The sequence below is a fragment of the Prionailurus bengalensis genome, chromosome A3 (genome assembly GCF_016509475.1).
Source record: "Prionailurus bengalensis isolate Pbe53 chromosome A3, Fcat_Pben_1.1_paternal_pri, whole genome shotgun sequence".
Classification (NCBI taxonomy): Eukaryota; Metazoa; Chordata; class Mammalia; order Carnivora; family Felidae; genus Prionailurus; species Prionailurus bengalensis.
This window is the reverse complement of record NC_057354.1, coordinates 79,309,827-79,332,378: the sequence shown is the minus strand read 5'-3', so window position 1 is coordinate 79,332,378 and position 22,552 is coordinate 79,309,827. Positions and strand designations below refer to the sequence as shown.

Here is a 22,552-nt window from a genome sequence, read left to right as displayed (position 1 = left end):
TTTATTGGGGTGCCTGGGTGGTCTGGGCACCAACTTTGGTTGGGCATCCAACTTTGGCTCAAGTCATGATTTCACAGTTTATGGGTTTGAGCCCCACATCAGGCTTTGTGCTGACAGCAAAGGGCCTGCTTCAGATTCTCTGTCTCCCTCTCTCTTCCTCTCCGCCCCCCCCCCAATTAAACATTAAAACCTTTTTGTTGAAGCATAACTTATATATAGTAAGTTCTGGCTACTGGAATATTAGCAATACTCCCTTAAGCCCTCCTACTCCCTCCTAATTAGTATCTGTCAAAGATGACATTATTCTGACCTCTATCACTATGAATTAGCTTTGCCTATCAATCCCATATAAATGGAATAATACAGTATGTACTTTTTTTGTGGATGGCTTCTTTTGCTCAGTGTTACATCTGAAGTTCATCCATGTTGTTGTATATGGCAATATCTTGTTCTTTTTTTCTTTGATACGTTTATTCCATTATATGATTATACCTCAATTTATTTATCCATTCTACTGATAATCATTTGAGTTGTTTCCAGTTTGTGGCTATTATAAATAGTGCTGCTATGAACATTTTTATACGTATCTGTTGATGGATATAGCACTCACTTACATCGGCTATACAGAATGGTTCAGACAAGTCACAGGTAGATCTCCAAAGTGGTTGTATCAGTTTATACTCCCACAAGCAATGTATGAATCCCTCTTGCTCCCTACCTACAGCAACCCTTAAAAGGTCCACCCTTTTAAACAACGTGAAACAAAACTTCCTTATTCATCTTGGGAGGGTGCTAGGGAGCCAACTCATTATCTTTAAAACTAGTAAATAAAGGTGGGGCACCTGGGTGGCTCAGTGGGTGAAGTATCTGATTTTGGCTCAGGTTATGATCTCATGGTTCGTGAGTTCAAGCCCTACACTGGGCTCTGCACAGTGCAGAGTCTGCAGAACTGCTTCAGATCCTCTGTCTCCCTCTCTCTTTCTGCCCCTCTGCTTTCTCTCTCTCGAAAATAAACAGCAAAAACTAATAAATAAAGGGGAAGAATCAGACACTTTTCTTTTTTTCTCTTATAATCGCTACCTCAGGATAACGGAACTGAGAGATTTCTTCTTACAAAGGAGTTTCCTATAAGAAATAGAGAATTTGACTAATATCATTTTTCAGGTTCTGATGCATCAACGGATATTGCTGTTAACATCCCACAAAAAAGAGCCAGACACCAAATGTCTCATGATGGAATTACACATCAACACTTAGAAAGCAGTCTTAGTCCAGCCCCTTGAAAAATCTCAATTGAACAAGTCTCTAGATCTAACCACCAGTTACAGGAAACACAAGGGTCAGAGAAACATGTGAAACTACATGGTAGAGGCAATCATCTAAATGCAGGCTATGGAGAAAGTGTAGGAAAATAACCTGGTTTTATCAACAGGAAGAACTAAAGGAAAAACATTTTTTGAGAGAGAGAGAGAGAGAGAGAGAGGCAGAGGGAGAGAGAGAATCTCAAGTAGACTCCACACCAAGCAAGGGCTCAACACGGGGCTCAACCCCACAAACCTTGATCACTACCTGAGCCAAAATCAAGAGTCAGGTGCTCAACCAACTGAGTCATCCAGGTGCCCCTAGAAATAAAGGACAAATTTTTTAATGTTTATTTATTTTTGAGAGAGAAAGAGAGAGTACGTGAGCAAGGGAGGGGCAGAGAGAGGGGGACAGAGGATCTGAAGAGGGCTCCATGCTGACAGCAAAGAGCCTGATGCAGGGCTCAAACTCATGAACTGTGAGATTATAACCTGAGCCAAAGTTGGATGCTCAACCGACTGAGCCACCCAGGCTCCCCAATAAAGGAAAATTTTAAATGATGTAAAGGGAGACCATGGATCAAAAGAGATTTAAGATAATTATCAAACAAGTACAACACGTGAACTTCATTTACGTCATGATTCAAACTAAAAAAAAAAAGAAATTGTAAGGTATTCAGACAAGTGTGAACACTAATTAGACATTTATTTAATATCAAGGAAATGTTGTTAAAACGTTTGTTAAGTGTGATAAAGTATTGTAGTTATGTTTGAAAACAATTCTTATATTTTAGAGAAATACACAGGAATATTTACAGATTAAGTTAAAACTGGGCTGGTTAAAAAAAATTTTTTAACATTTATTTTTGTGAGAGAGAGCAAGTGAACAAGGGAGGAGCAGAAAGAGAACGAGGCACAGAATCTGAAGCAGGCTCCAGGTTCTGGGCTGTCAGCGCAAAGCCTGATGTGGGGCTGAAACCCACAAACTGTGAGATCATGACCAGAGCCAAAGTCAGAGATGTTTAATCAACTGAGCCTCCCAGGCGCCAAAACCTGGGATGGTTTTAAAAATAATCTGAGTGGAGGAAATGGAAGGTTTGGATGAAATATGATTATCCATATGCTGACATTGTTGAATCTGGGTGATTCAGACATTAGTATCATTTTTTTTTCTCTCTGCTTTTGTGTATATTTGAAATTGTACATAATAAAGCTTTTAAAATACCTAAAAAATTGTCCTTACAGTATTCTCTGCAATAGCAAATATTTGGAAACAAACTAAATGTCCACAATATGAGAACAGCCAAAATAAACAGGGTATATTGAAATAATATAGTGGGGTATTGTGAAATAATACAGAGTGTAGTTCTCAAATTTTTGATCTTAGGAACTACACTATTAAAAGTTATTGAAGACCCCAACAGCTTTATGTTGGTTGTAGTTATTAATATTTGCTGTATTGTATACTAAAGCTGACAAATTTAAAAAAATTAATGTTTATTTATTTTTGAGAGAGAGAGAGAGACAGAGAGTGAACAGGGGAGTGGCAGAGAGAGAGGGAGACACAGAATCCAAAGCAGTCTCCAGGCTCTGAGCCGTCAGCACAGAGCCTGATGTGGGGCTTGAACCCATGGACCACAAGATCACGACCTGAGCTGAAGTTGGACGCTCAACACACTGAGCCACCCAGGTGCCCCAAAGCTGACAAATTTTTAAATGTGTACTAATCATTTATTTTTTTTATGTTTGTTTGTTTGTTTGTTTGTTTGTTTGTTTGTTTGTTTTGAGAGAGAGAGGGAGGGAGGGAGGGAGCAGAGGAGGGACAGAGAGAGAGAGAGAGAGAGAGAGAGAATCCCAAGCAGGCTCTGCACTGTCAGCACAGAGCCCGATGTGGTGCTCGAACTCACAAACCATGAGATCATGACCTAAGCCTAAACTAAAAGTCAAACACTTAACCAACTGAGCCATCCAGGCACCCCAACATGTGACTAATCATTTAAAAGTACAAATAATACAGGGTGCTTGGGTGGCTTAGTCTGTTAAGCGTCCGACTTCGCTCAGGTCATGACCTTGTGGTTCAGGAGTTCGAGCCCCGAGTTGCGCTCTGTGCTGACATCTCAGAGCCTGGAGCCTGCTTCAGATTGTGTCTCCTTCTCTCTCTGCCCTTCCCCTATTCACGTTCTGTCTCTCTCTGCCTCTCTCTCTCAAAAATAAACATTTAGAAAATAATAAAAAATTTTAAAAATACAAATAATAAACCCATAAAAAGTTACTAAGTAGAATGAGACATATGTTTTGCATGTATAGGATGCTTTCAAATGCAATATAAAATGGGAATTAAAAATAGCTTAAAAAAAACCAAGAGATTTCTCACCTCACATGACAACATGGCTCCTAGGTTGCTTAATTCCAGAGTCTGGTGACATCATCAAGGGTCAAGGTTCTTTCTATCTTTCCACTCTGCCAGCTCTGTGCATCAGCAAGCCTCCTTGTGGTTAGGAAAAGACTACCACTGCTCTAAAAGGGAGTGGATGCAATGGTGAGAACGGAAGAAAAAGGACAACGAATGCTAAAACGTACCCAACTACTCCAAAACTGAACTCTTGTCTTACTTAAAAGCATGTCTTGCCCCTGAGCTCAGACCTTCATGATCCACTCAGTCCCCAAGACAGAAATCTGGAAGTCAGCACAGACTCCTTTCTCTCTCCTCATCTAATCAGTGATCAACCCAGCTGCTTGACATCTTAATCTTTTTCCAAACTATTCTTCCTTTCTATCTCTACCACTCAGGGCAGCCAGGATGCCATCACCCTGCCTAAGCCATTGCAGGAGCTGACTGACTGGCCTTGCTTCTGAATTTGTTCCTCTTCAACTCACCACTTACCAACCCATCGAAGTTATCTTGGTCAAATACAATTCTGGTAATGCCATTCTTGGCCTAAATTCAGTGGCTCCCCGTCACCTACTAAGTAAGCCTTCCAGTTCTAGTCTCTGCGTTCGAGTATCCTTTCTCTGGCTCTGTTTCCCATCGTTTCCCATCGCACCGCTTAGCATTCCCTACACTGTTGCACTGCCCTCTTACTGCATGTCTTTCTGGGCTCTGGTCGCTCCAGCCTGAACTCCCAGTCATACCTCATTGTTCATCTCATATTCCCCAAGAAGCCTTCTCTGCCACCTCCCCTCAACGCCCCCAGTGCTCTGCACTGCTTATCACCTTGTACTAAAATCATTTCTTTTCCTGTCTGCAGTACCCACTACACTGAGTTCTCTGAGTCCATTGAAGGGGTTGAAGCTTATCTACTTTTGTATATATAGTCCAAGTCTGGCATCCTTTTGAAAAATATTTACTGAGGACCTACTATGTGGCAGGCACTGCTCCATGGGCTGGGATACAGTGGTGAACAAGGCAGATAAGACACCTGCATTTCATGCCACTGACCATCTATTTCTGAGAGAAACACAGGAGGCACATTCCGTGGAATGAGCTGGATTCTATAGGTGCAAAGAGAAAGTGGCTTTCTTCTTTCCTATCAATCCCAAATAAACTCTGCCCATGCCTCTTGAGTAATAAGTGGATAAGTAAATGGATCTTTCTCTGTTTTGACTTTAATCCTAGCCCAATGAACTGATGAGATCTCCAAACTTCTTTTGATTTAAGACCTCTCCCTTTCTGAAGCTGGGGTCTGCCACATGCTTGACTAGTGAATCACTTTTTCCATTCCAAACCCCTCGATCACTCTGCACTTCACATTGGGTGCCTTTAGAATGGCTGCAGCAATTTTTAAATCTCAGGAAGCTGAACTGGGGATATATTCAGGTAAATTCAAAAGGATACATTTGTATAGCTTCCAGTTACTTTCATGTATGGTGAAATTATTGCTAGCTGTCCTGATATAGGAATGGCTTCCAGAATATTCCTCCCTGCTACTCACAGGGCTGACTCGTCTGGTATCATGAAACAAAGGTGCAAGGCCAGAGGCAGATAACAATATGAAAGTGTCCTAGAGTAGCTGGTGCTGGAAAATTTTTAACAATGGAACAGAAACAGGCTTGAAATGTACTGGGCTAGATGCTAGTCTATGGGAAAGCTGTCTAATATTTGACACTTAACACTGTAAGCAGAGTACTCAGTACTCATTGGTCAGATAGAAGTTCTCTCTTGGTCAGGAATGTATAGAGTCAATGTCATATGACATGGAGATTGAAGAGTATGCAGCCAAAACACATAGTAAAAAGTATTACAGAGATGTGTCAGGCAGTTCATTTTGAGAAAATATGATCCGTGTCTCTCTCTCTCTGCCCCCTCCCCAACTTGTGCTTTCTCAAAAATAAAAAAATATTTAAAAAGTTTAAAAGAAAAAAAATTCTTTTTTTTCCTGGATTTGTGATGTTTGTGGTATCTGTCAGCTTCTTAAATTATATAAATTGTTTATTTTCTCATCTTAAGTAAATATTTACTTTCATATTTCATTTTATTCATAATTGAAATATTCTTAAAAAAATTTTTTTTAATGTTTATTTATTTTAGAGAGAGAGAGACAGAGACAGAGCATGAGTGGGAGAGGGGCAGAGTGAGAGGGAGACAAAGAATCGGAAACAGGCACCAGGCTCTGAGCTGTCAGCACAGAGCCCTATTCAGGGCTTGAACCCGTGAACAGTGAGATCATGACCAGAGCTGAAGTCGGACATTTAACCGACTAAACCACCTAGGCGTCCCAAATATTCTTTTTAAACAAGTCCCAAATGTAGTATAGTTTTAGGTCCCACACAACCTAAATCCACCCCTGTGCAGGATATGTAATCAAAAGCTCTCTAAGAAGTCTTCTTCAAAGAGAGGTTAGCACTTCCTTCCCCACCCCCATAAGAGAGGCAGTGCTTACTGGTAACTGTCTCCTTGGAAATCCTCCCTCGAGAACCACCACACCAAACTCTTCTATAGGTTACAGGCAGCCGATTGCTGATGCAGGAAGAGCCAGCTTCTCCATACCTTCCTTGTGTGGGGGGTCCTAGGAGTACTGTCACCTCTTATAGCATGCTTGGCCTTTGGAGTCTCTGCTGAAACTCCAAGTCAGAACCCTTTTCTAACATCGTATACTGTAAGTAAGCCAATAAACACGAATTTCAAATCTTGGGTAATACTGTAAAGAAAACAAAATGATAGAGATTAAGGATGGAGCCTGCTTTTTCTCCCAGGGTCTAAATGAGGAGGATCCCTACCAGAAGATATGGAAACAGAGAAATGAGCAAGCGCACAGCCCCTGAGCAGAAGCTGAGCTGGGCATATTACAGGGCCCCAGAGAAGCACATCTAGACTGTAATAATCAAGAGGATAAGTAGTCTGAGCTGGAGTAAAAGTCTGGTAGAAGCTAGATCCTACAGGACTTAATAAGTCCACAGCGGTTTATTTTATTCTAAGTAATGGGAACTCATCAGGCAGTTTTATAGGGATTGTGATGTGCTCAGAGTTTTAGGGTTTTTTTAAAAGATCATTCTGCTTGCATGGGAAGCAGATTGTAATCAGGAAAGAGAAAAAGCAAAAGGAGACTGGAAGCTACTGAGAGATAATGACCTGGACTCAGTTGGCAGTCCCTGTGGTGATCACTCAGGGAAAGAGTATAACAGTCCTTCATCCAGACCTGGCTGTTCTCACAGTTGACATCAGTCAAGCCTTCAGACAACATCACAGACCTTAGGCTGATGCCTTGACTACAGCCTTGTGAGAGACTATTTAGCAGAGGACCCAGTTAAGCTGGGCCCAGAATCCAGCTCCCAGCTGATACTGATGCTCTTGGCCTGAGGACCACACTCTGACAAGGAAGAAGGAAGTCGAGAAGAGCGAGATCATCTGAGGAAGGGCTGAAATAGTAAAAGAAAAAAAAAAGTGCACCGCGTCTGTGGTTTAAGAGCATTTCAGCCACTGCACATGCTGCTGTTCATCTTCCTGGTGCAATCACAATCAGAATAAATAAAACAAATGTTTGTGTACACGTTTCTTTGTCTGTTCCAGAAGTTGCTAATGATTTGTAAGTATCCTGATAAAGAAGATCATTGGGATAGGAAGTCAATAAAATTGGGCATATTCTCTTAAAAATTTACTTAGGGTTGGAAAATTTAAATTTTCTATAAAGTTCTTTTTACTGGGGTGCCTGGGTGGCTCAGTTGGTTAAGCATCCAACTCTCGGTTTTTGGCTCAAGTCATGATCTCACAGTTCGTGGGATCAAGCCCTGTGTCGGGCTCTGCGCTGACAGCTACGAGCCTGTGTGGTATTCTCTCTGCCACTCCCCTGCTCATACACACATGCATACACATGCATGCTCTCTCTCTCTCTCTAAATAAATAAATAAATAGACAGATAAATAAATAAAAAATAAAGTTCTTTATTACTGATGATTTCAGTTATCACCACAAATTTGCATTCCTTCATCTTAGGTATCTGTTTTTAAATACCGTTACTGAATTTAAGAACTTGGAAGAAAACAGAGTCAGAGTCACTGTTTCTCCCCTTAGAATGCTGTATTATATAAGCCAGCCAATCAGATCTTCCAAGCACGTGGCAGGATAAAGAAAAATAAGTGTATATGTACATAAAAAATGTACAAAATTGTTCATAGCATTGCAACTCTATCCATGATAGTCAAAAACTGGGGAAGGGGGAACACATCTAACAACTGAAAAATAAATAAAGTGAAATATTTACACAGTGGAATACTATGCAGTAATAAAAAAGGATGCATTACAATATACAGAGCAACACAAATTTTTAAAAATTTTGTTGAATGAAAGGAGCCAGACAAAAAGATATACTATATGATTCCATTCATATGAAGTTCAAGAACAGGTAACATAGCAGTGAGAATAGTAAAGACCTCTAAGAAGAAGGGTATTGAATGAAAAGGTCACATGAAACTTTCTAGGGTGACAGAAATGCTTTATATCTAGATCTCTCTGGATGGATGTATACAAATGTAAAATTCATTGAGTTGTATGCTTAAGATTTGTGTGCTTTAGTTTACCTAAAATTTTTAAATTAAATAAAAAAGGAGATAATAGAAGAAATGAATTAGGATTACTGGGAAGAGCTGGAGATATAAATTTGAGATTTTTCTGGACAGGAAATATTTTAATGCCAGGGGTCTGCATGAAATCAATTAGGAAGAGAATTTAGATAGAGGAGAGACCCCAGGATTAAGCTCTAGGAAACCAGAGGTTGGGAAAGAAAACAGGTCAGCAGAATAGACTGAGGTCAAGAATGGGAGAAGAGGAAGAGCAGAAGAATAAGGTCTCAGAGAAAATGCCTTAAGAATGGAAGGGTCAGGGAGCCCCTGGGTGGCTCAGTTGTTTATGTGTCTGACATAGGCTCAGGTCATGATCTCATGGTTGTGAGTTTGAGCCCTATGTCAGGCTCTATGCTGACAGCACAGAGCCTGCTTGGGATTTTTCTCTCTCTTCCTTTCTTTCTCTGCCCCTCCTCTGCTCATGCACTCTCTCTCAAAAATAAATAAATAAAATTAAAAAAAAAAAGAACATAAAACTAAATATCTTTCTTTCTTTAAAGAAGTTTCAAAACATTCTTATGGCTTTAAAAAAAAATTTTTTTTAATGTTCATTTATTTATTTTGAGAAAGAGAGATAGAGCGTGAGCCGGGGAGGGGCAGAGCGAGAGGGAGACACAGAATCCAAAGCAAACTCCAGGCTCTGAGCTGTCAGCACAGAGCCCGATGGGCTCGAACTCATGAACCATGAGATCATGACCTGGGCAACTGAGCCACCCAGGTGCCCCTCTTATGGCTTTTTTTTAAGTTCTAAAATAAAGTTCTGCATAATAGGCAATTTGGACTGATTTTTCTAGAGGACAACTGGAAAAGCTAGATAAAATATTTTAAAAATAGCGTTTGAAAGCATAGGAGAGTAAATAAAGCCATGAAGAATTACACGCCAAGATCCAGGAGCAAACAAAGTGGAAACCCAGGTAGCTGAGCCCAGTATTTGGGGCCTGCCAATCTTCTAGTATCAGATGTTTCGCTGGGTCGAAGAACAGAACTTTGAACCGACTCAAGAGGCCAGGGGAATATGAATTCAGGGCAAATCCCCAGCCTTTGCATTGGGACTTGAAAGGTCATACTCTAGGAATAGGGTCAAATAGGCGCTAAAGTCCAATTCTGAATTATCTCAGTTTCTGAATGGATTAAGATGCTCTGAGATTGATGGTGTTGCTAGCCATCTGTCAGAAGCAAACATGCATTCTCTCTGGAGGAAAAATATCATTATTTTAGGGTTCAAATTATCTCTATAATTTTTCATGATGACCACATTAAAAAAATCTGGGCATACAGGGAAACAAGTTGATAAATTCAAAAATTGAGAAGGAAAACACCGGACTCAAAAAAGAATCAGCTAATGGAATTAACAGAACAGTTTTTTTTTTTTTTAACATTTATTCATTTTTGAAAGGCAGAGAGAGACAGAGAGCGAACAGGGGAAGGGGCAGAGAGAGAGGGAGACACAGAATCTGAAGCAGGCTCCAGGCTCTGAGCTGTCAGCCCAGAGCCCGATGCGGGGCTCGAACTCACGGACCACGAGATCACAACCTGAGCTGAAGTCAGATGCTTAACCGACTGAGCCACCCAGGCGCCCCAAGAAACAGGTTTTAAAATAACAATGCTTTTTGTTTTTGAGAGAGAAAGACAGCACACGTGGGGGCGCATGTGCACGCATGGGGGAGGGGCAGAGAGAGAGGGAGAGAGAAAATCCTAAGCAGGTTCCATGCCCAGAGCAGAGCCCCATGGCAGGCTCTCTCCCACGACCAGAAGATCATCACGTGAGCCAAAATCAAGAATCAAAGGCTTAACTGACTGAGCCACCCAGGTGGCCACCCATACAATTCTTAATATGTTTAAGAGTAAAAGACAGCTTTGGCAAAGCACTGAAAACTATAATAAAGAAATAAATGGAAATTCTAGAACTGAAAAATACAATATAAGAAATTAAGAACTCAATACATAGGTTTAACAGCACATTGGTTAAACAGGATGAGAGAAGAAAAGTACCATCCATTAAAAAAATTGATAATTGAACCACATTAAAATTAAGACCTATGGGGGTGCCTGGCTGGCTCAGTTGGAAGAGCTTGATTTCAGGGTCATGAGTTCCAGCCCCACATTAGATGTAGGGGTTACTTAAATAGAAACTTAAAAAAAATTAAGACTTTATATTGTTCAAAACATATCATGAAAGTAAAAAGGCAAGCCAAAAAGTGTTCATACACAAAAGATACATTCAAAATTTATAAAAGACTCCCGTAAATCAGTAAGAAGAAGAAAATCCAATATAAAACGGGCAAAAGACCTGAATGGACACTTCACACATGAGGGTATCCAAATGCTACTACATATAAAAAGTGAATAAATTTAAAAATATAATTATAACAGACCAAGAGCTTTTGATTTAAAGCTTCTGAAGCATGTGAATAACATAAATTAAAAAAAATACTTTTTGAGACTGAAGCAAATAAGATGCCCAAAGAACATGCATCGGTTGGGCACCTGTGTGGCTCACCTGTGTGGTTAAGCTCTGACTTCAGCTCAGGTCATGATCACATGGCTCGTGGGTTCCAGCCCCAAATTGGGCTCAGTGCTGACAGCTCAGAGCCTGGAGACTGCTTTGCATTCTGTGTGTGTGTGTGTCTCTCTCTGCCCCTCCCCCACTCATTCTCTGTCTCTGTCTCTCTCTCAAAAATAAATACAAAACATTAAAAAAAAAAAAAGAACATACATCTGTTAATAGTAGTTACCTTTAGAAGGTGAATTTATGGGCGATTTTTTTATATTGCATATTTCTGGAATTAAAGTTACTGTGGCTTTATTTTTGTTTTTAATGGATAACATTCACATGGTTTAAAGTAATATATTATATAATACATACATTGAGAAGTCCCTCACCCTACCCTTCCAAGCACAGGACATCATGATTATTAGTTTCTTTTGTATCTTTACAGAATCCCTGGGGAAACAGGAAGTGCTCATACAGTCTTATTCCCCATCCTACACAGAAAGCACACCTGCACTATTCTGCATCTGGGCTTCTTTCACTTAGCAAGAAATCCTGGAGATCTTTCCTTGGCAGTACATAGGGGACTGCTTCATTCTTTCTCATTGCTGCACAATGCTCCAGTGTGCCTACATACTATAAAAGGAGACTTCAAAACAGACCAAGCAAGCCTAGCTGAGTCTCTTTTTTAATCAAAAAAAAAATTTTTTTATGTTTATTTTTTGAGAGAGAGACACAGAGAGAGAGACCAGGGGAGGGGCAGAGAGAGAGGGAGACACAGAATCCAAAACAGGCTCCAGGCTCTGAGCTGTCAGCACAGAGCCCAATGTGGGGCTCAAATTCACAAACTGCGAGATCGGATGCTTAACCAACTGAGCCACCCAGATGCCCCAAGAGTCTCTTTCAAAATATGGTTAGGGGGCTATAAAGGAGGAGGAATTTATGCACTCACTGAAGGAAACTATAAACTTTATGCACTTTTCAAGCCATCAGCTGTGATCTGCAGCCTGAACTTAACCCCTTCCTCACCATGGCAACTAGCTTTTCCAAATTCTTCACTTAGAAAGGAAACAAGCCAGTTTATGGGGTGCCTGGGTGGCTCAGTCAGTTAAGCATCAGACTCTTGATTTCGCTCAGGTCATGATCTTATGGTTTATGAGTTTGGGCCTAGCATTGAGCTCTGTGGTAATGGTGCAGAGCCTGCTTGGGATTCTTTCTCTCTCCCTCTCTCTCTGCCCCCCCCCCCTTCACTCATGCTTTCTTTCTCAAAATAAATAAAATATTAAACAAAAAAAAAGGAAACAAGCCAGTTTAATAAGTTTCAATCTCTCATTTGCATATTAACTCAACCAATCTGTGCCTCCTGAATTGCAAGTCCAACTGCCCAAATAAAAGTCTGTTTGCTTTAATTTTCAGTGAATTCTTCCCTGGTCAATAGTACTATCATTTTTTAAAATCACTCCTCTGATGGACACTTGGGTAGTTCCCAATTTTTTGCTACTGCAATCAACAACTTCATACATTATTTCATACATAAGTGTATCTGTAGGAATAATTCCCCAAAGTGGGATTGTTGGATCAAAGTGTAAAATGCAGCTATAGTTTTGATAACACAAGAGGGTTGTGACATTGTGCTCTCATCAGCACTATAAAACAACTGTTTCCCCCCCATCTTCCTATACTGAGCATATTGCCAAATGTTTCATTGTTTGCCAATCTGATGAGTAAAAAATACTATCTCAGTGTAGTTCTAATTTGTAGTAAAAAATACTAACTCAGTGTAGTTCTTATTACAACTGACCCTAAGGCACCTTTTTGTATATATTGGTAATTATTTTTCTATGAACTCTTTGTTCCCCAGTCCTTTGCCTTGTGAAAGATGAAATAAAACACACTCACTCATATCAAGGAGTTTTTAAATGGAGCCAGGCGGCCATTAAAGAGTGGACCTTATGCACATGTTCACATGCACCATGGGATGGAACCAAGAATTTTTTAACTTGGCCAAATCGCATAGGCTTCAAGGACTCTGCACCAACACCAGACTTTTGCTTAGTGATAGCCTTAGCAACCAATTATGTTTAGCCAAGATTAGTTTTCTGCCACCAACACCAATCAAAATTCTTTGTCAACAATCTATACAAGCATTCCCTTTGTGTCTTTAAAAACTGCTGACTTTTGGTGACAGCTCACTTGTGGTGAGCATAGTATAACTGTAGACTTGTCGGATCACTAGCTGCACACCTGAAAACTAATGTAACATTGTATGTCAACTACACATCAATAAAACATTAAAAAAATCTAAAACTCCTTAATGTTGCCCCCTAGTGGGACATTATTTGGGTCGCTGCTGAAATCTATGTACCCTGAATTTGCAATTTTTTGATCCCAAATAAACATTTTTGTGTAATTATTGCCTCCTGACAATTTTAGGTTGAGAGCCTATTTTTCTTTGTTTAAATTTTTTTAAATGTTTTATTTATTTTTGAGACATACAGAGACCGAGCATAAGCAGGGGAGAGGCAGAGAGAGAGGGAGACACAGAATCCAAAGCAGGCTCCAGGCTTTGAGCCGTCAGCACAGAGCCGGACGCGGGGCTCGAACTCACGAACCGAGAGATCATGACCTGAGCTGAAGTCGGAGGTTCCACCGACTGAGCCACCCAGGTGCCCCGAAGCCTGTTTTTCTATTGGATTGCTGATTGTTAGATATTTTACAACGAATATTTAATACATTTATATTCGTAAAAAATGAAAGATGTTAAAAAAAAATGTTAAAACTCTTGTCGAAAACAAACATACCGACCTTTGGTCCACGAGTCTAGAATCCGGCCAAGGAAGGACCCACAAACATCCTGCGACCACTTAAACAGAAGCTGAGATCCCATAGCGCATACTCCGAAGAGTCTCACCTGAACCCGAACACTTGCGTGCGCAAGGGAAATATTGTGTGCGCATGCTCCAAACAGCCAGAGCCTCACCTGATTTCTAACGGAAAATCTGTCGTGCATGCTGATAAATAAACCTGCGCTCCTGGAGACTTTCCACAAAGACCTGATGGAGTTTGCTAATGATGGCTTTTGTAAAAGTATTTTCAATGGAGTTGCGGTGCAATTAGGGTGGATTTTAAGAGTGCATAAGAGGGGCACCTGGGTGGCTCAGTCGGTTCCGCGTCTGTGGCTCAGGTCATGATCTCACGGTTTGTGCGTTCGAGCCCCACGTCCAGTTCGTACTGACCGCTCAGAGCCTGGAGCATGTTTCGGATTCTGTGTCTCCCTTTCTGCCCCTCCCCTGCTTGTAGTCTCTCTCTCTCTCTAAAAAATAAATAAACATAAAAAAAAAAAAAAAGATTAAAAATGCCTAAGAGTCAGAGAGTAGAAGCAGGCACATCCCAGGGGCCTCCAAACTAGGTTACACAATGATTTTCCTAAAAATGCCCTTCCTGAGGGCATGAATGTGCTGTGGGCACAGCTTCTCCTTTCCCACCTCAGCTTTCATGTCGCCTTTTCCCTTTTTACAAAAGAAAGGCGTGCATCTCTTCTTCCTCATCTGACAATGGCACATTGCCCCAGGGTGTGAAAATGTCCAGGGATGACAAGCAACGGGACAACTCAAAACGTTGCTATTGAATTGAGAAAGCAGTAACCCCAATAAATTATTTTGAAATTTTGGTGTTTTTTTTTTAATTTTTTTAAATATTCATTTTTGAGAGAGAGGCAGACACAGAGCACGAGCGGGGGAGGAGCAGAGAGAGAGGGAGACACAGAATCTGAAGCAGGCTCCAGGCTCTGAGCTGTCAGCACAGAGCCCGACTCCGCGCTTGAACTCACAAACCGCGAGATCATGACCTGAGCCAAAGTCAGCCGCTCAACTGGCTGAGCCACCCAGGCACCCCATGAAGTTTTGGTGTTTTCTTATTCTTTGCTTTCAACCAAATTGAAGGAGAACCTAGCGGTCTGGTCATAGATGATAATGTGGTGATAGTTCACACAATGTCATTTTTGGCATTAAGAGTCCAAAGACATGACTGACTGATAACGGTTATAACAAAATCTCTTCTACATCTATTTAGTTATATGAAGAAGTTTCTTATCACATAAAAATGAAAAACTGGGATTTTATTCATGCAGAGCCCCATCACTCTGAGCAGTAAGTTATCCTCAAAAATTAAAGCCAATTGAAAAAAAAAATCCACTCACTCATTAAGATAGTATTTCCAGGGGCGCCTGGGTGGCGCAGTCGGTTGAGCATCCGACTTCAGCCAGGTCATGATCTTGCGGTCCGTGAGTTCGAGCCCCGCGTCGGGCTCTGGGCTGATGGCTCAGAGCCTGGAGCCTGTTTCCAATTCTGTGTCTCCCTCTCTCTCTGCCCCTCCCCCGTTCATGCTCTGTCTCTCTCTGTCCCAAAAATAAATAAACGTTGAAAAAAAAAAAAAGATAGTATTTCCAATGAGATTTTACTTCAATGTGATTTTGATCAGTTGTATATTAGTATCATAATAAATCCACAAGACATTAACTTTTAGAAACTTCTGGTCATAGGAAAAAATTTAATTTCAAATACTTTTTTTTCAGAGAAGCATGATAGGGTGATGAATAAAAGACTTTCAAGCATAAAGTATATTACATTAGGATTAAATTTTTGTGAGAGAAGTGAATTAGAATTAGGGCTTAAAGTAGAAAAAAGAATAATGTAAAACTTGTAAAAGAAGACTTTTTTAGTGGATGATGAGTATCAAATTGTATTTAGATTTATTGGATACATTTTAAAGATTGATGTGACCGTTAAAACACAACTATTTAAAATATTCTGGAAATTACAGCGTTAGCGACTATTTAACACAGTATAAAATATTTAGATGTTAACTTAAAAATGTGCAAAGAGGGGCACCGGGGTGGCTCAGTGGGTTAAGCATCTAACTCTTGACCTTGGTTCAGATCATGATCTCACAGTTGATAAGTTCGAGCCCCACATCGGGCTCTGTGCTGATAGTGCAGAGTCTGCTTGGGATTCTGTCTCCCTCTCTCTCTGCCCCTTCCTTGCTTGTGCTGTCTCTCTCTCTCTCTCTCTCAAAAAAAAAAAAATGTGCAAAGAAAGTACATAACTTTATAAAATTCTTCTAGGAGTTTCTTGCTGGAGGAAGCAGAAAAACTTGGAAGACCAGTGCTAAGGGAACTATTCTCTCAAGTTTTGCTGTGAGGGAGAACACAGAAATAGGATAGTATCTGAAAGGCAAACACAGGGTCGAGAGAGATGTTTTAAAGTATGAGATTAAGCATGTTTATATGCTGATGGGAGTGTAAGGGAGAAAAAAATTCTCCTCTACTCCATTAGCATCTCCAGCTAGGTCTAAGAATTAAACTGACATAAACAGATTAGTAGGAGGAAGAGGCATACAGGTTTTATTCTTACATGATCATGAGGACCTTCACAAGAGAATGAAGACTGGAAGAAGTGACAGGATCAGAAAGCTCTTATATCTTTTAGACAAAGAATACAAATGACAAAAGCGTTTGGGCTAGGGGCATTAAACTGTAGCAAAGTGACTAGGAGATGTGTGGGCAGAGGGCCGGCAAAACTAGTGGAAGATAAGAGTCACTTTAGTAAATTTGTACAGATTCGTGTCAACGTTGATCCCCAGTCTTTGGTGATAAGGTTGTTTTCTTCCCTCCCAGAAAGGGAGGGCACCTTTCTCATGGAAATTCTATGGCCTGTTTTTAAGTAGATAAAGGTAGGTCAGAGAGCCCTTCCTGCAACTGCTGTTTCTCAAGTGCCTTCAGCTCAAAGCAATATGCCACAGCAGCATAGTTTAGGATGGTTATTCTGAATTCCTTCAGGAATGATCTGGTAGATAGAGCTGATGTAGGAGAGGGGAGTGAAGTTCTTAGGAAGGTGAGAGACAAAGCCATCCAGGGCAGAAGCAGAGCGAAGGGTCAACTTAGGTATAAGAGAAAAGGAGAAGGTAGCTGTGGGTGTAGGTAAATTATAGATAGGGTGGAAGGAGATGAAATAGTCTCTCTTTTTTTCAATAAAAAAAGGAATGAGATGGGGAATCAGCTGAGAGGGGGATGGGTTGTGGGAAGTGAGTGTTTAGGAAATGTTAAGAAGCAGAAGACAAACATATGTAAGCATAAGCTTATCTGAAATCCACATTTATAAACTAGAGAGACAACCAAATGTATTTGGTGGTCTGTGGAAAAAATTTTTGTTTTTGCTTTACAGAAGGGAACTTCAGTGATTCAAGGTGTTCTTACCTAGAGAGAAAACATTAAAATGAATTTTTTCCCTATTAACCAACCCTGTATAAATATTATCATAGTTTTCATTTGTCTTCAATATTTTGAAATCCCCTCACAAATCTCAAAAAGTCATTAATGTTTGGGGCACGTGGGTGGCTCAGTTGATTGAGTGACCCACTCTTGATTTCGCCTCAGGTCATGATCCCAGGGTTGTGGGATCGAGTCCCTCATCAGGCTCCGTGCAGAGCAGGAAGCCTGCTTAAGATTCACTCTCTCAAGGCACCTGGGTGGCTCAGTTGGGTAAGTGTCCGACTTTGGCTCAGGTCATGCTCGCACTGTCCGTGAGTTCGAGCCCCGTGGTTGGCTCTGTGCTGACAGCTCGGAGCCTGAAGCCTGCTTCAGATTCTGTGTCCCTCCTCTCTCCCTGCCCCTCCCCCCACTTGCACTCTGTCTCATTCTCTCTCAAGAATAAATGTGCAGAGCCAAACCATAAGAGACTCTTAAAAAACTGAGAATAAACTGAGTGTTGATGGGGAGTGGGAGGGAGGGGAAAGTGGGTGATTGGCATTGAGGAGGGCACCTGTTGGGATGATCACTGGGTGTTGTATGGAAACCAATTTGACAATAAATTTAATATTTAAAAAAAAAAAGAATCAATGTGCAAAAAAAGATTTAAAAAAAAAAAGATTCACTCTCTCCCTGGGAATGCAAACTGGTGCAGCCACTCTGGAAAATAGTATAGAGGTTCCTCAAAAAATGAAAAATAGAACTATCCTACGACCCAGCAATTGCACTACTAGGTATTTATCCAAAGGGTACAAAAATACTGATTCGAAGGGGAACATGCATCCCAGTGTTTATAGCAGCACTATAGACAATAGCCAAATTATGAAAAGAGCCCAAATGTCCATTGACTGAAGAATGGATAAAGAAGATGTGGTGGTGTGTATACACACACACACACACACACACACACACACACACACACACAATGGAATATTACTTGGTAATCAAAAAGAATGAAATCTTGCCATTTGCAACAACGTGGATGGAACTAGAGTAAAATAAGTCAGAGAAAGATAAATATGATATGATTTCACTCATATGTAGAATTTAAGAAACAAAACAGATGAACACAGGGGAAGGGAAGGAAAAATAAAAGAGAGAGAGGCAAATTATCAGAGACTCTTAAATACAGAGAACAAACTGAGGGTTGCTGGAGGGGAGGTGAGTGGGCGAATGGGCTAAGTGGGTGATGGGCATTAAGGAGGGCACTTGTTGGGATGAGCACTGGGTGTTATATGTAAGTGAGGAATCAGTAAATTCTACTCCTGAAATCATTATTACACTATATGTTAACCAACTTGGATTTAGATAAAATTTAAAAATTAAAAATTAAATTAAAAAAACGATTCTCTCCCTCTGCTCGTCTCCCCCTCTCTAAAATAAAAAACATATAAAATAAAATTTAAAAGAAGGAATTAAAAAATACAAACAGAAATGAAACAGGGCGCCTGGGTGGCTCAGTCAGTTAAGCATCCAACTTCGGCTCAGATCATGATCTCATGGCCCATGAGTTTGAACCCTGTGTCAGGCTCTGTGCTGACAGCTCAGAGCCTGGAGGCTGCTTCACATTCTGTGTCTCCCTCTCTCTCTCTGCCCTCCCCTGCTACTACTCTGTCTCCCTCTCATTCTCAAAAATAAACATTAAAAAAAAATTTAATAATAAAATAAAAAATGAAAAACAAATACACTACAAATATTCCTACTATCTGAATCCTGAGTTTCAGATCCTAGATTTAGGTAGGAAATTAAAAACAAAACAAAACAAAACAAACTTATCTAAATCTTTTTGTTCCTGAGTTTCAACTAGCCAAACCAGGAATTTGGATAGCAAAGAAATGATAAAAAAAAATTTACTTGAGTTCCTTGTTCCTGAGTTTGGATAGGCTTGCCTTGCATATTTTTCTCCACACATATACACAATGATGTTAGAATCACTCATATCTATCAGAAATAATATGCATCATGCTCTACTTTTCTCTCTTCTCCCTTATCCTCTAAATCCAGTCAATAAGCTCCTGCAAGGTTGTATCTCCTAACTCAAATCTATTTTTCTCCATCATTCTCAGTGTCTTAATGGTCTCCCTGCAAATCATGTTACTCTTCAGTCCATTCTTTACACTGTAACCAGACAAAATATTCTCGAAATTCTCATCATGGCTCTGCCCCATTTATCATCCTTCAGTGGCTCATCATTGCCCTTAGGATCATGGCTCTGTCTCCAGAGCTTCAACCCATGTCTTTTCCTGCTACTCCCACTCTATTCCAAGCACATTAAACTATTGCACTCGTCTTTTCCAGAAAGAGCCGCCCTCCTCTTATCTCCAGGGCTTTGTTTATGCTGTCCCTCCTTCCTGGAACATTGTCACACCCCAGCTGTGTGAAGAGCTCCTACTTCAGCTCTCAGCCTAAAATGTTACCTTCTTTGGAGAGTCTTTTCCTGACCTCTCTTTCCACTATCCAAAGTATACATAAGAATTTTCTTCTCTGAATTCCTATTGGACCCCATGCTCACCCTCGGATTGCAATTTATTCTGTGATGCACCTTATTTATACCCCCTAAACTCAGTAGGAGCATGGTTACTATCACCAGCTCTTAGCACAGTGTCCGGCATGGAGGATATGCTTAATAAATGTTACTGAATAAATGAATAAACATTTTCAATAAAATTAGTATCACCTAGTCCATAAACTCAAATACAAATATATTCATAATGCTTTTATTTTTTGCAAACAATTGGTTAATTACTCATAAGTGCTTTTAGCAGAAAGCCCATTATGTCTCACTGTGGAAAAATCCCCCAAACATTGTCCAGATACCCCAAGGGATAACTTATTCAGTCAATAGTGGGCTCTGTTCTCTTCTTATTTGGAGTCTGATTATTGGCTAATGCCATAGTTTCTCATTAACTCATATCATAAATTTTGGAGACTGGTCCCACTCAATCCAAAAGACAATGCTTGCCCACTGCTTGTGGATGATGCTCTTGCTTGCTTATATCCTGCTGGGAGGTAAAGCTCTTCCAGGGATGACAAGCTAAGCTTGCCAAGGATGTTCCATATTTGACCCCCAAGGACCCACTTGTAGCAATCAGCTACAGCAGATCACACACAGCCCTGGCAGTGGGGGGGTTGGGGAGGTATTGGGTCAGGATAATAACACCGTATCAAGGTTCCAGAACCCCATTTCTTCATTTCTTCAATTCCCCCCAAAAGAGGCACTGTTTTGTTTCATTTTGTTTTGTTTTGTTTATATCAAGACACAGAAAGTCTTGCTATGTCTTTCTCCCAGGACATGCAGAATCCTTACCCTTCCAAGTAAGGCTTCTTTCTGCCAATCTCTATCCTAGCCTGTGCTGTGAAAGAAAGGAAAAATACAAATTTGATCTTTAGCAGAGTACTTTTCTGGTGGGACACCCTGGTATGTCAAGAAGGAAGAGACTGGAATAGAAGGACACAGACCTGGTTGGAAGTTTGGAAATCTGAGTATATCCTAACTCTGCAACCAACTAATTGGTATGATGACTTTAGCCTCTCTAGGCCTCAGTTTTACCATCTGAAAAAACAAGAGAATCTTCAAGACCCTTTCTAGCTCTTTAGAATTCTATAATTTCAGTATTTTTTAAAATCTATTTTGTTGAGATATAATTTATATATAATAAAATGCACCCATTTTAAGTATATGGTTATATATGTTTTGATAATTTTATACTACAATCAAGTTATAAAACATTTCTATCAGGGCATCTGGGTGGCTCAGTCTGTTGAGCATCCAACTCCAGATTTTGGCTCAGGTCAAGATTTCATGGTTCCTGAGTTCGAGCCCCGCATTGGGCTCTGTGCAGACAGCGAGGAGCCTGCTTGGGATTCTCTCTCTCTCTCCCCCTCTCTCTGCCCCTCCCCTGCTTGTGCTCTCTATCTCTCTCAATATAAATAAATAAACATTTAAATAAAATAAATAAATAAATAAATAAATAAACAAAACATTTCTATCATAGTTCCTTCATGCCCTTTTGTAGTTAATCTCCCTTCCCCTATCCTTAGCCCCAGGCAACCATTGATCTGTTGTCATTATGGTCTTGCCTATTCTAGAATTTCATGTAAATGAAATGATACGGTAAATGCTCTATTTTACTATTTTTTTAAAATTTCTTTTTAAGTAATCTCTACACTCAATGTGGGACTCAAACTTACAACCCTAGCCAAGTGGCTGGCTCAGTTGGTGAAGCATGTGACTCTTGATCTTGGGGTTGTAGGATCAAGCCCCATGTTGAGTGTAGAGATTACTTAAAAATGAAATCTTAAAAAAATAAAATGGGGCACCCGGTGGCTCAGTCGGTTAAGCATCTGACTTCGGCTTGGGTCGTGATCTCATGCGTCATGAGTTCAAGCTCCATATTGAGCTGTCTGCTGTCGGCACAGAGCCTGCTTCGGATCCTCTGTCCCCCTCTCTTCCTGCCCCTCCCCTGCACTCTCTCTCTCTCTCTCAGAAATAAATTAATGTTTATTAATTAAACATTAAATGTTTATTAAATAATTAAACATTAAATGTTTATTAATTAAACGCGGGGCTCAAACCCACAAACTGTGAGATCATGGCCTGAGCCGAAGTCAGATGCCCAACCGAATGAGCCACCCAGGTGCCCCAAAAACAAATAAGTGTTTTTAAAAAATAAATAAAATAAAATAAAATTGTGGTAAAATATACAGAACAAAAAAAAAAATAGGGACTGCATCATAAAGTGTGTCATCCTTGCACAGGGGTCATGCCAATCTTCTCTGTATAGTTCCAATTTTATTTAAAAAAAAATTTTTTTTTCAACGTTTATTTATTTTTTTGGGACAGAGAGAGACAGAGCATGAACGGGGGAGGGGCAGAGAAAGAGAGGGAGACACAGCATCGGAAACAGGCTCCAGGCTCGGAGCCATCAGCCCAGAGCCTGACGCGGGGCTCGAACTCACAGACCGCGAGATCGTGACCTGGCTGAAGTCAGACGCTTAACCGACTGTGCCACCCAGGCGCCCCTGTATAGTTCCAATTTTAATATAGGCACTGCCAAAGCAAGCACAATATGCAAAGACCTCTTGTGTATCTGAGGCTTTTGGTTTTTTTTTTTTTTTTTGCATGACATGTTTTTATTATTTACATCTATTATTGCATATTTGAGATATTTTAAATTGATTTTTAAAGCAAATTATGTTTCTAGACTGGATACATTTTTAAAAAATATCTCCATTCATACATTAGAAAGTTAAATAGGGGCACCTGGATGGCTCAGTCAGGTAAGCGTCCAGCTTTGGCCCAGGTCATTGTCTAATGGTTTGTGAATTTGAGCCCCCCCATCAGACTCTCTGCTGTCAGCTCAGAGCCCACTCCCCCGCATGCATGTGCCTACTTTCTCA

General features: G+C 40.4%; 1 non-coding gene across 1 annotated transcript; it reads right to left on the bottom strand.

The window, feature by feature from the left end:
- Positions 1-21,865: 21,865 nt before the first annotated feature.
- Positions 21,866-21,968, bottom strand: LOC122467354. The gene has a single exon (XR_006292899.1). It is a non-coding gene; the product is annotated as a U6 spliceosomal RNA (small nuclear RNA).
- Between the last annotated feature and the right edge of the window lie 584 nt (positions 21,969-22,552).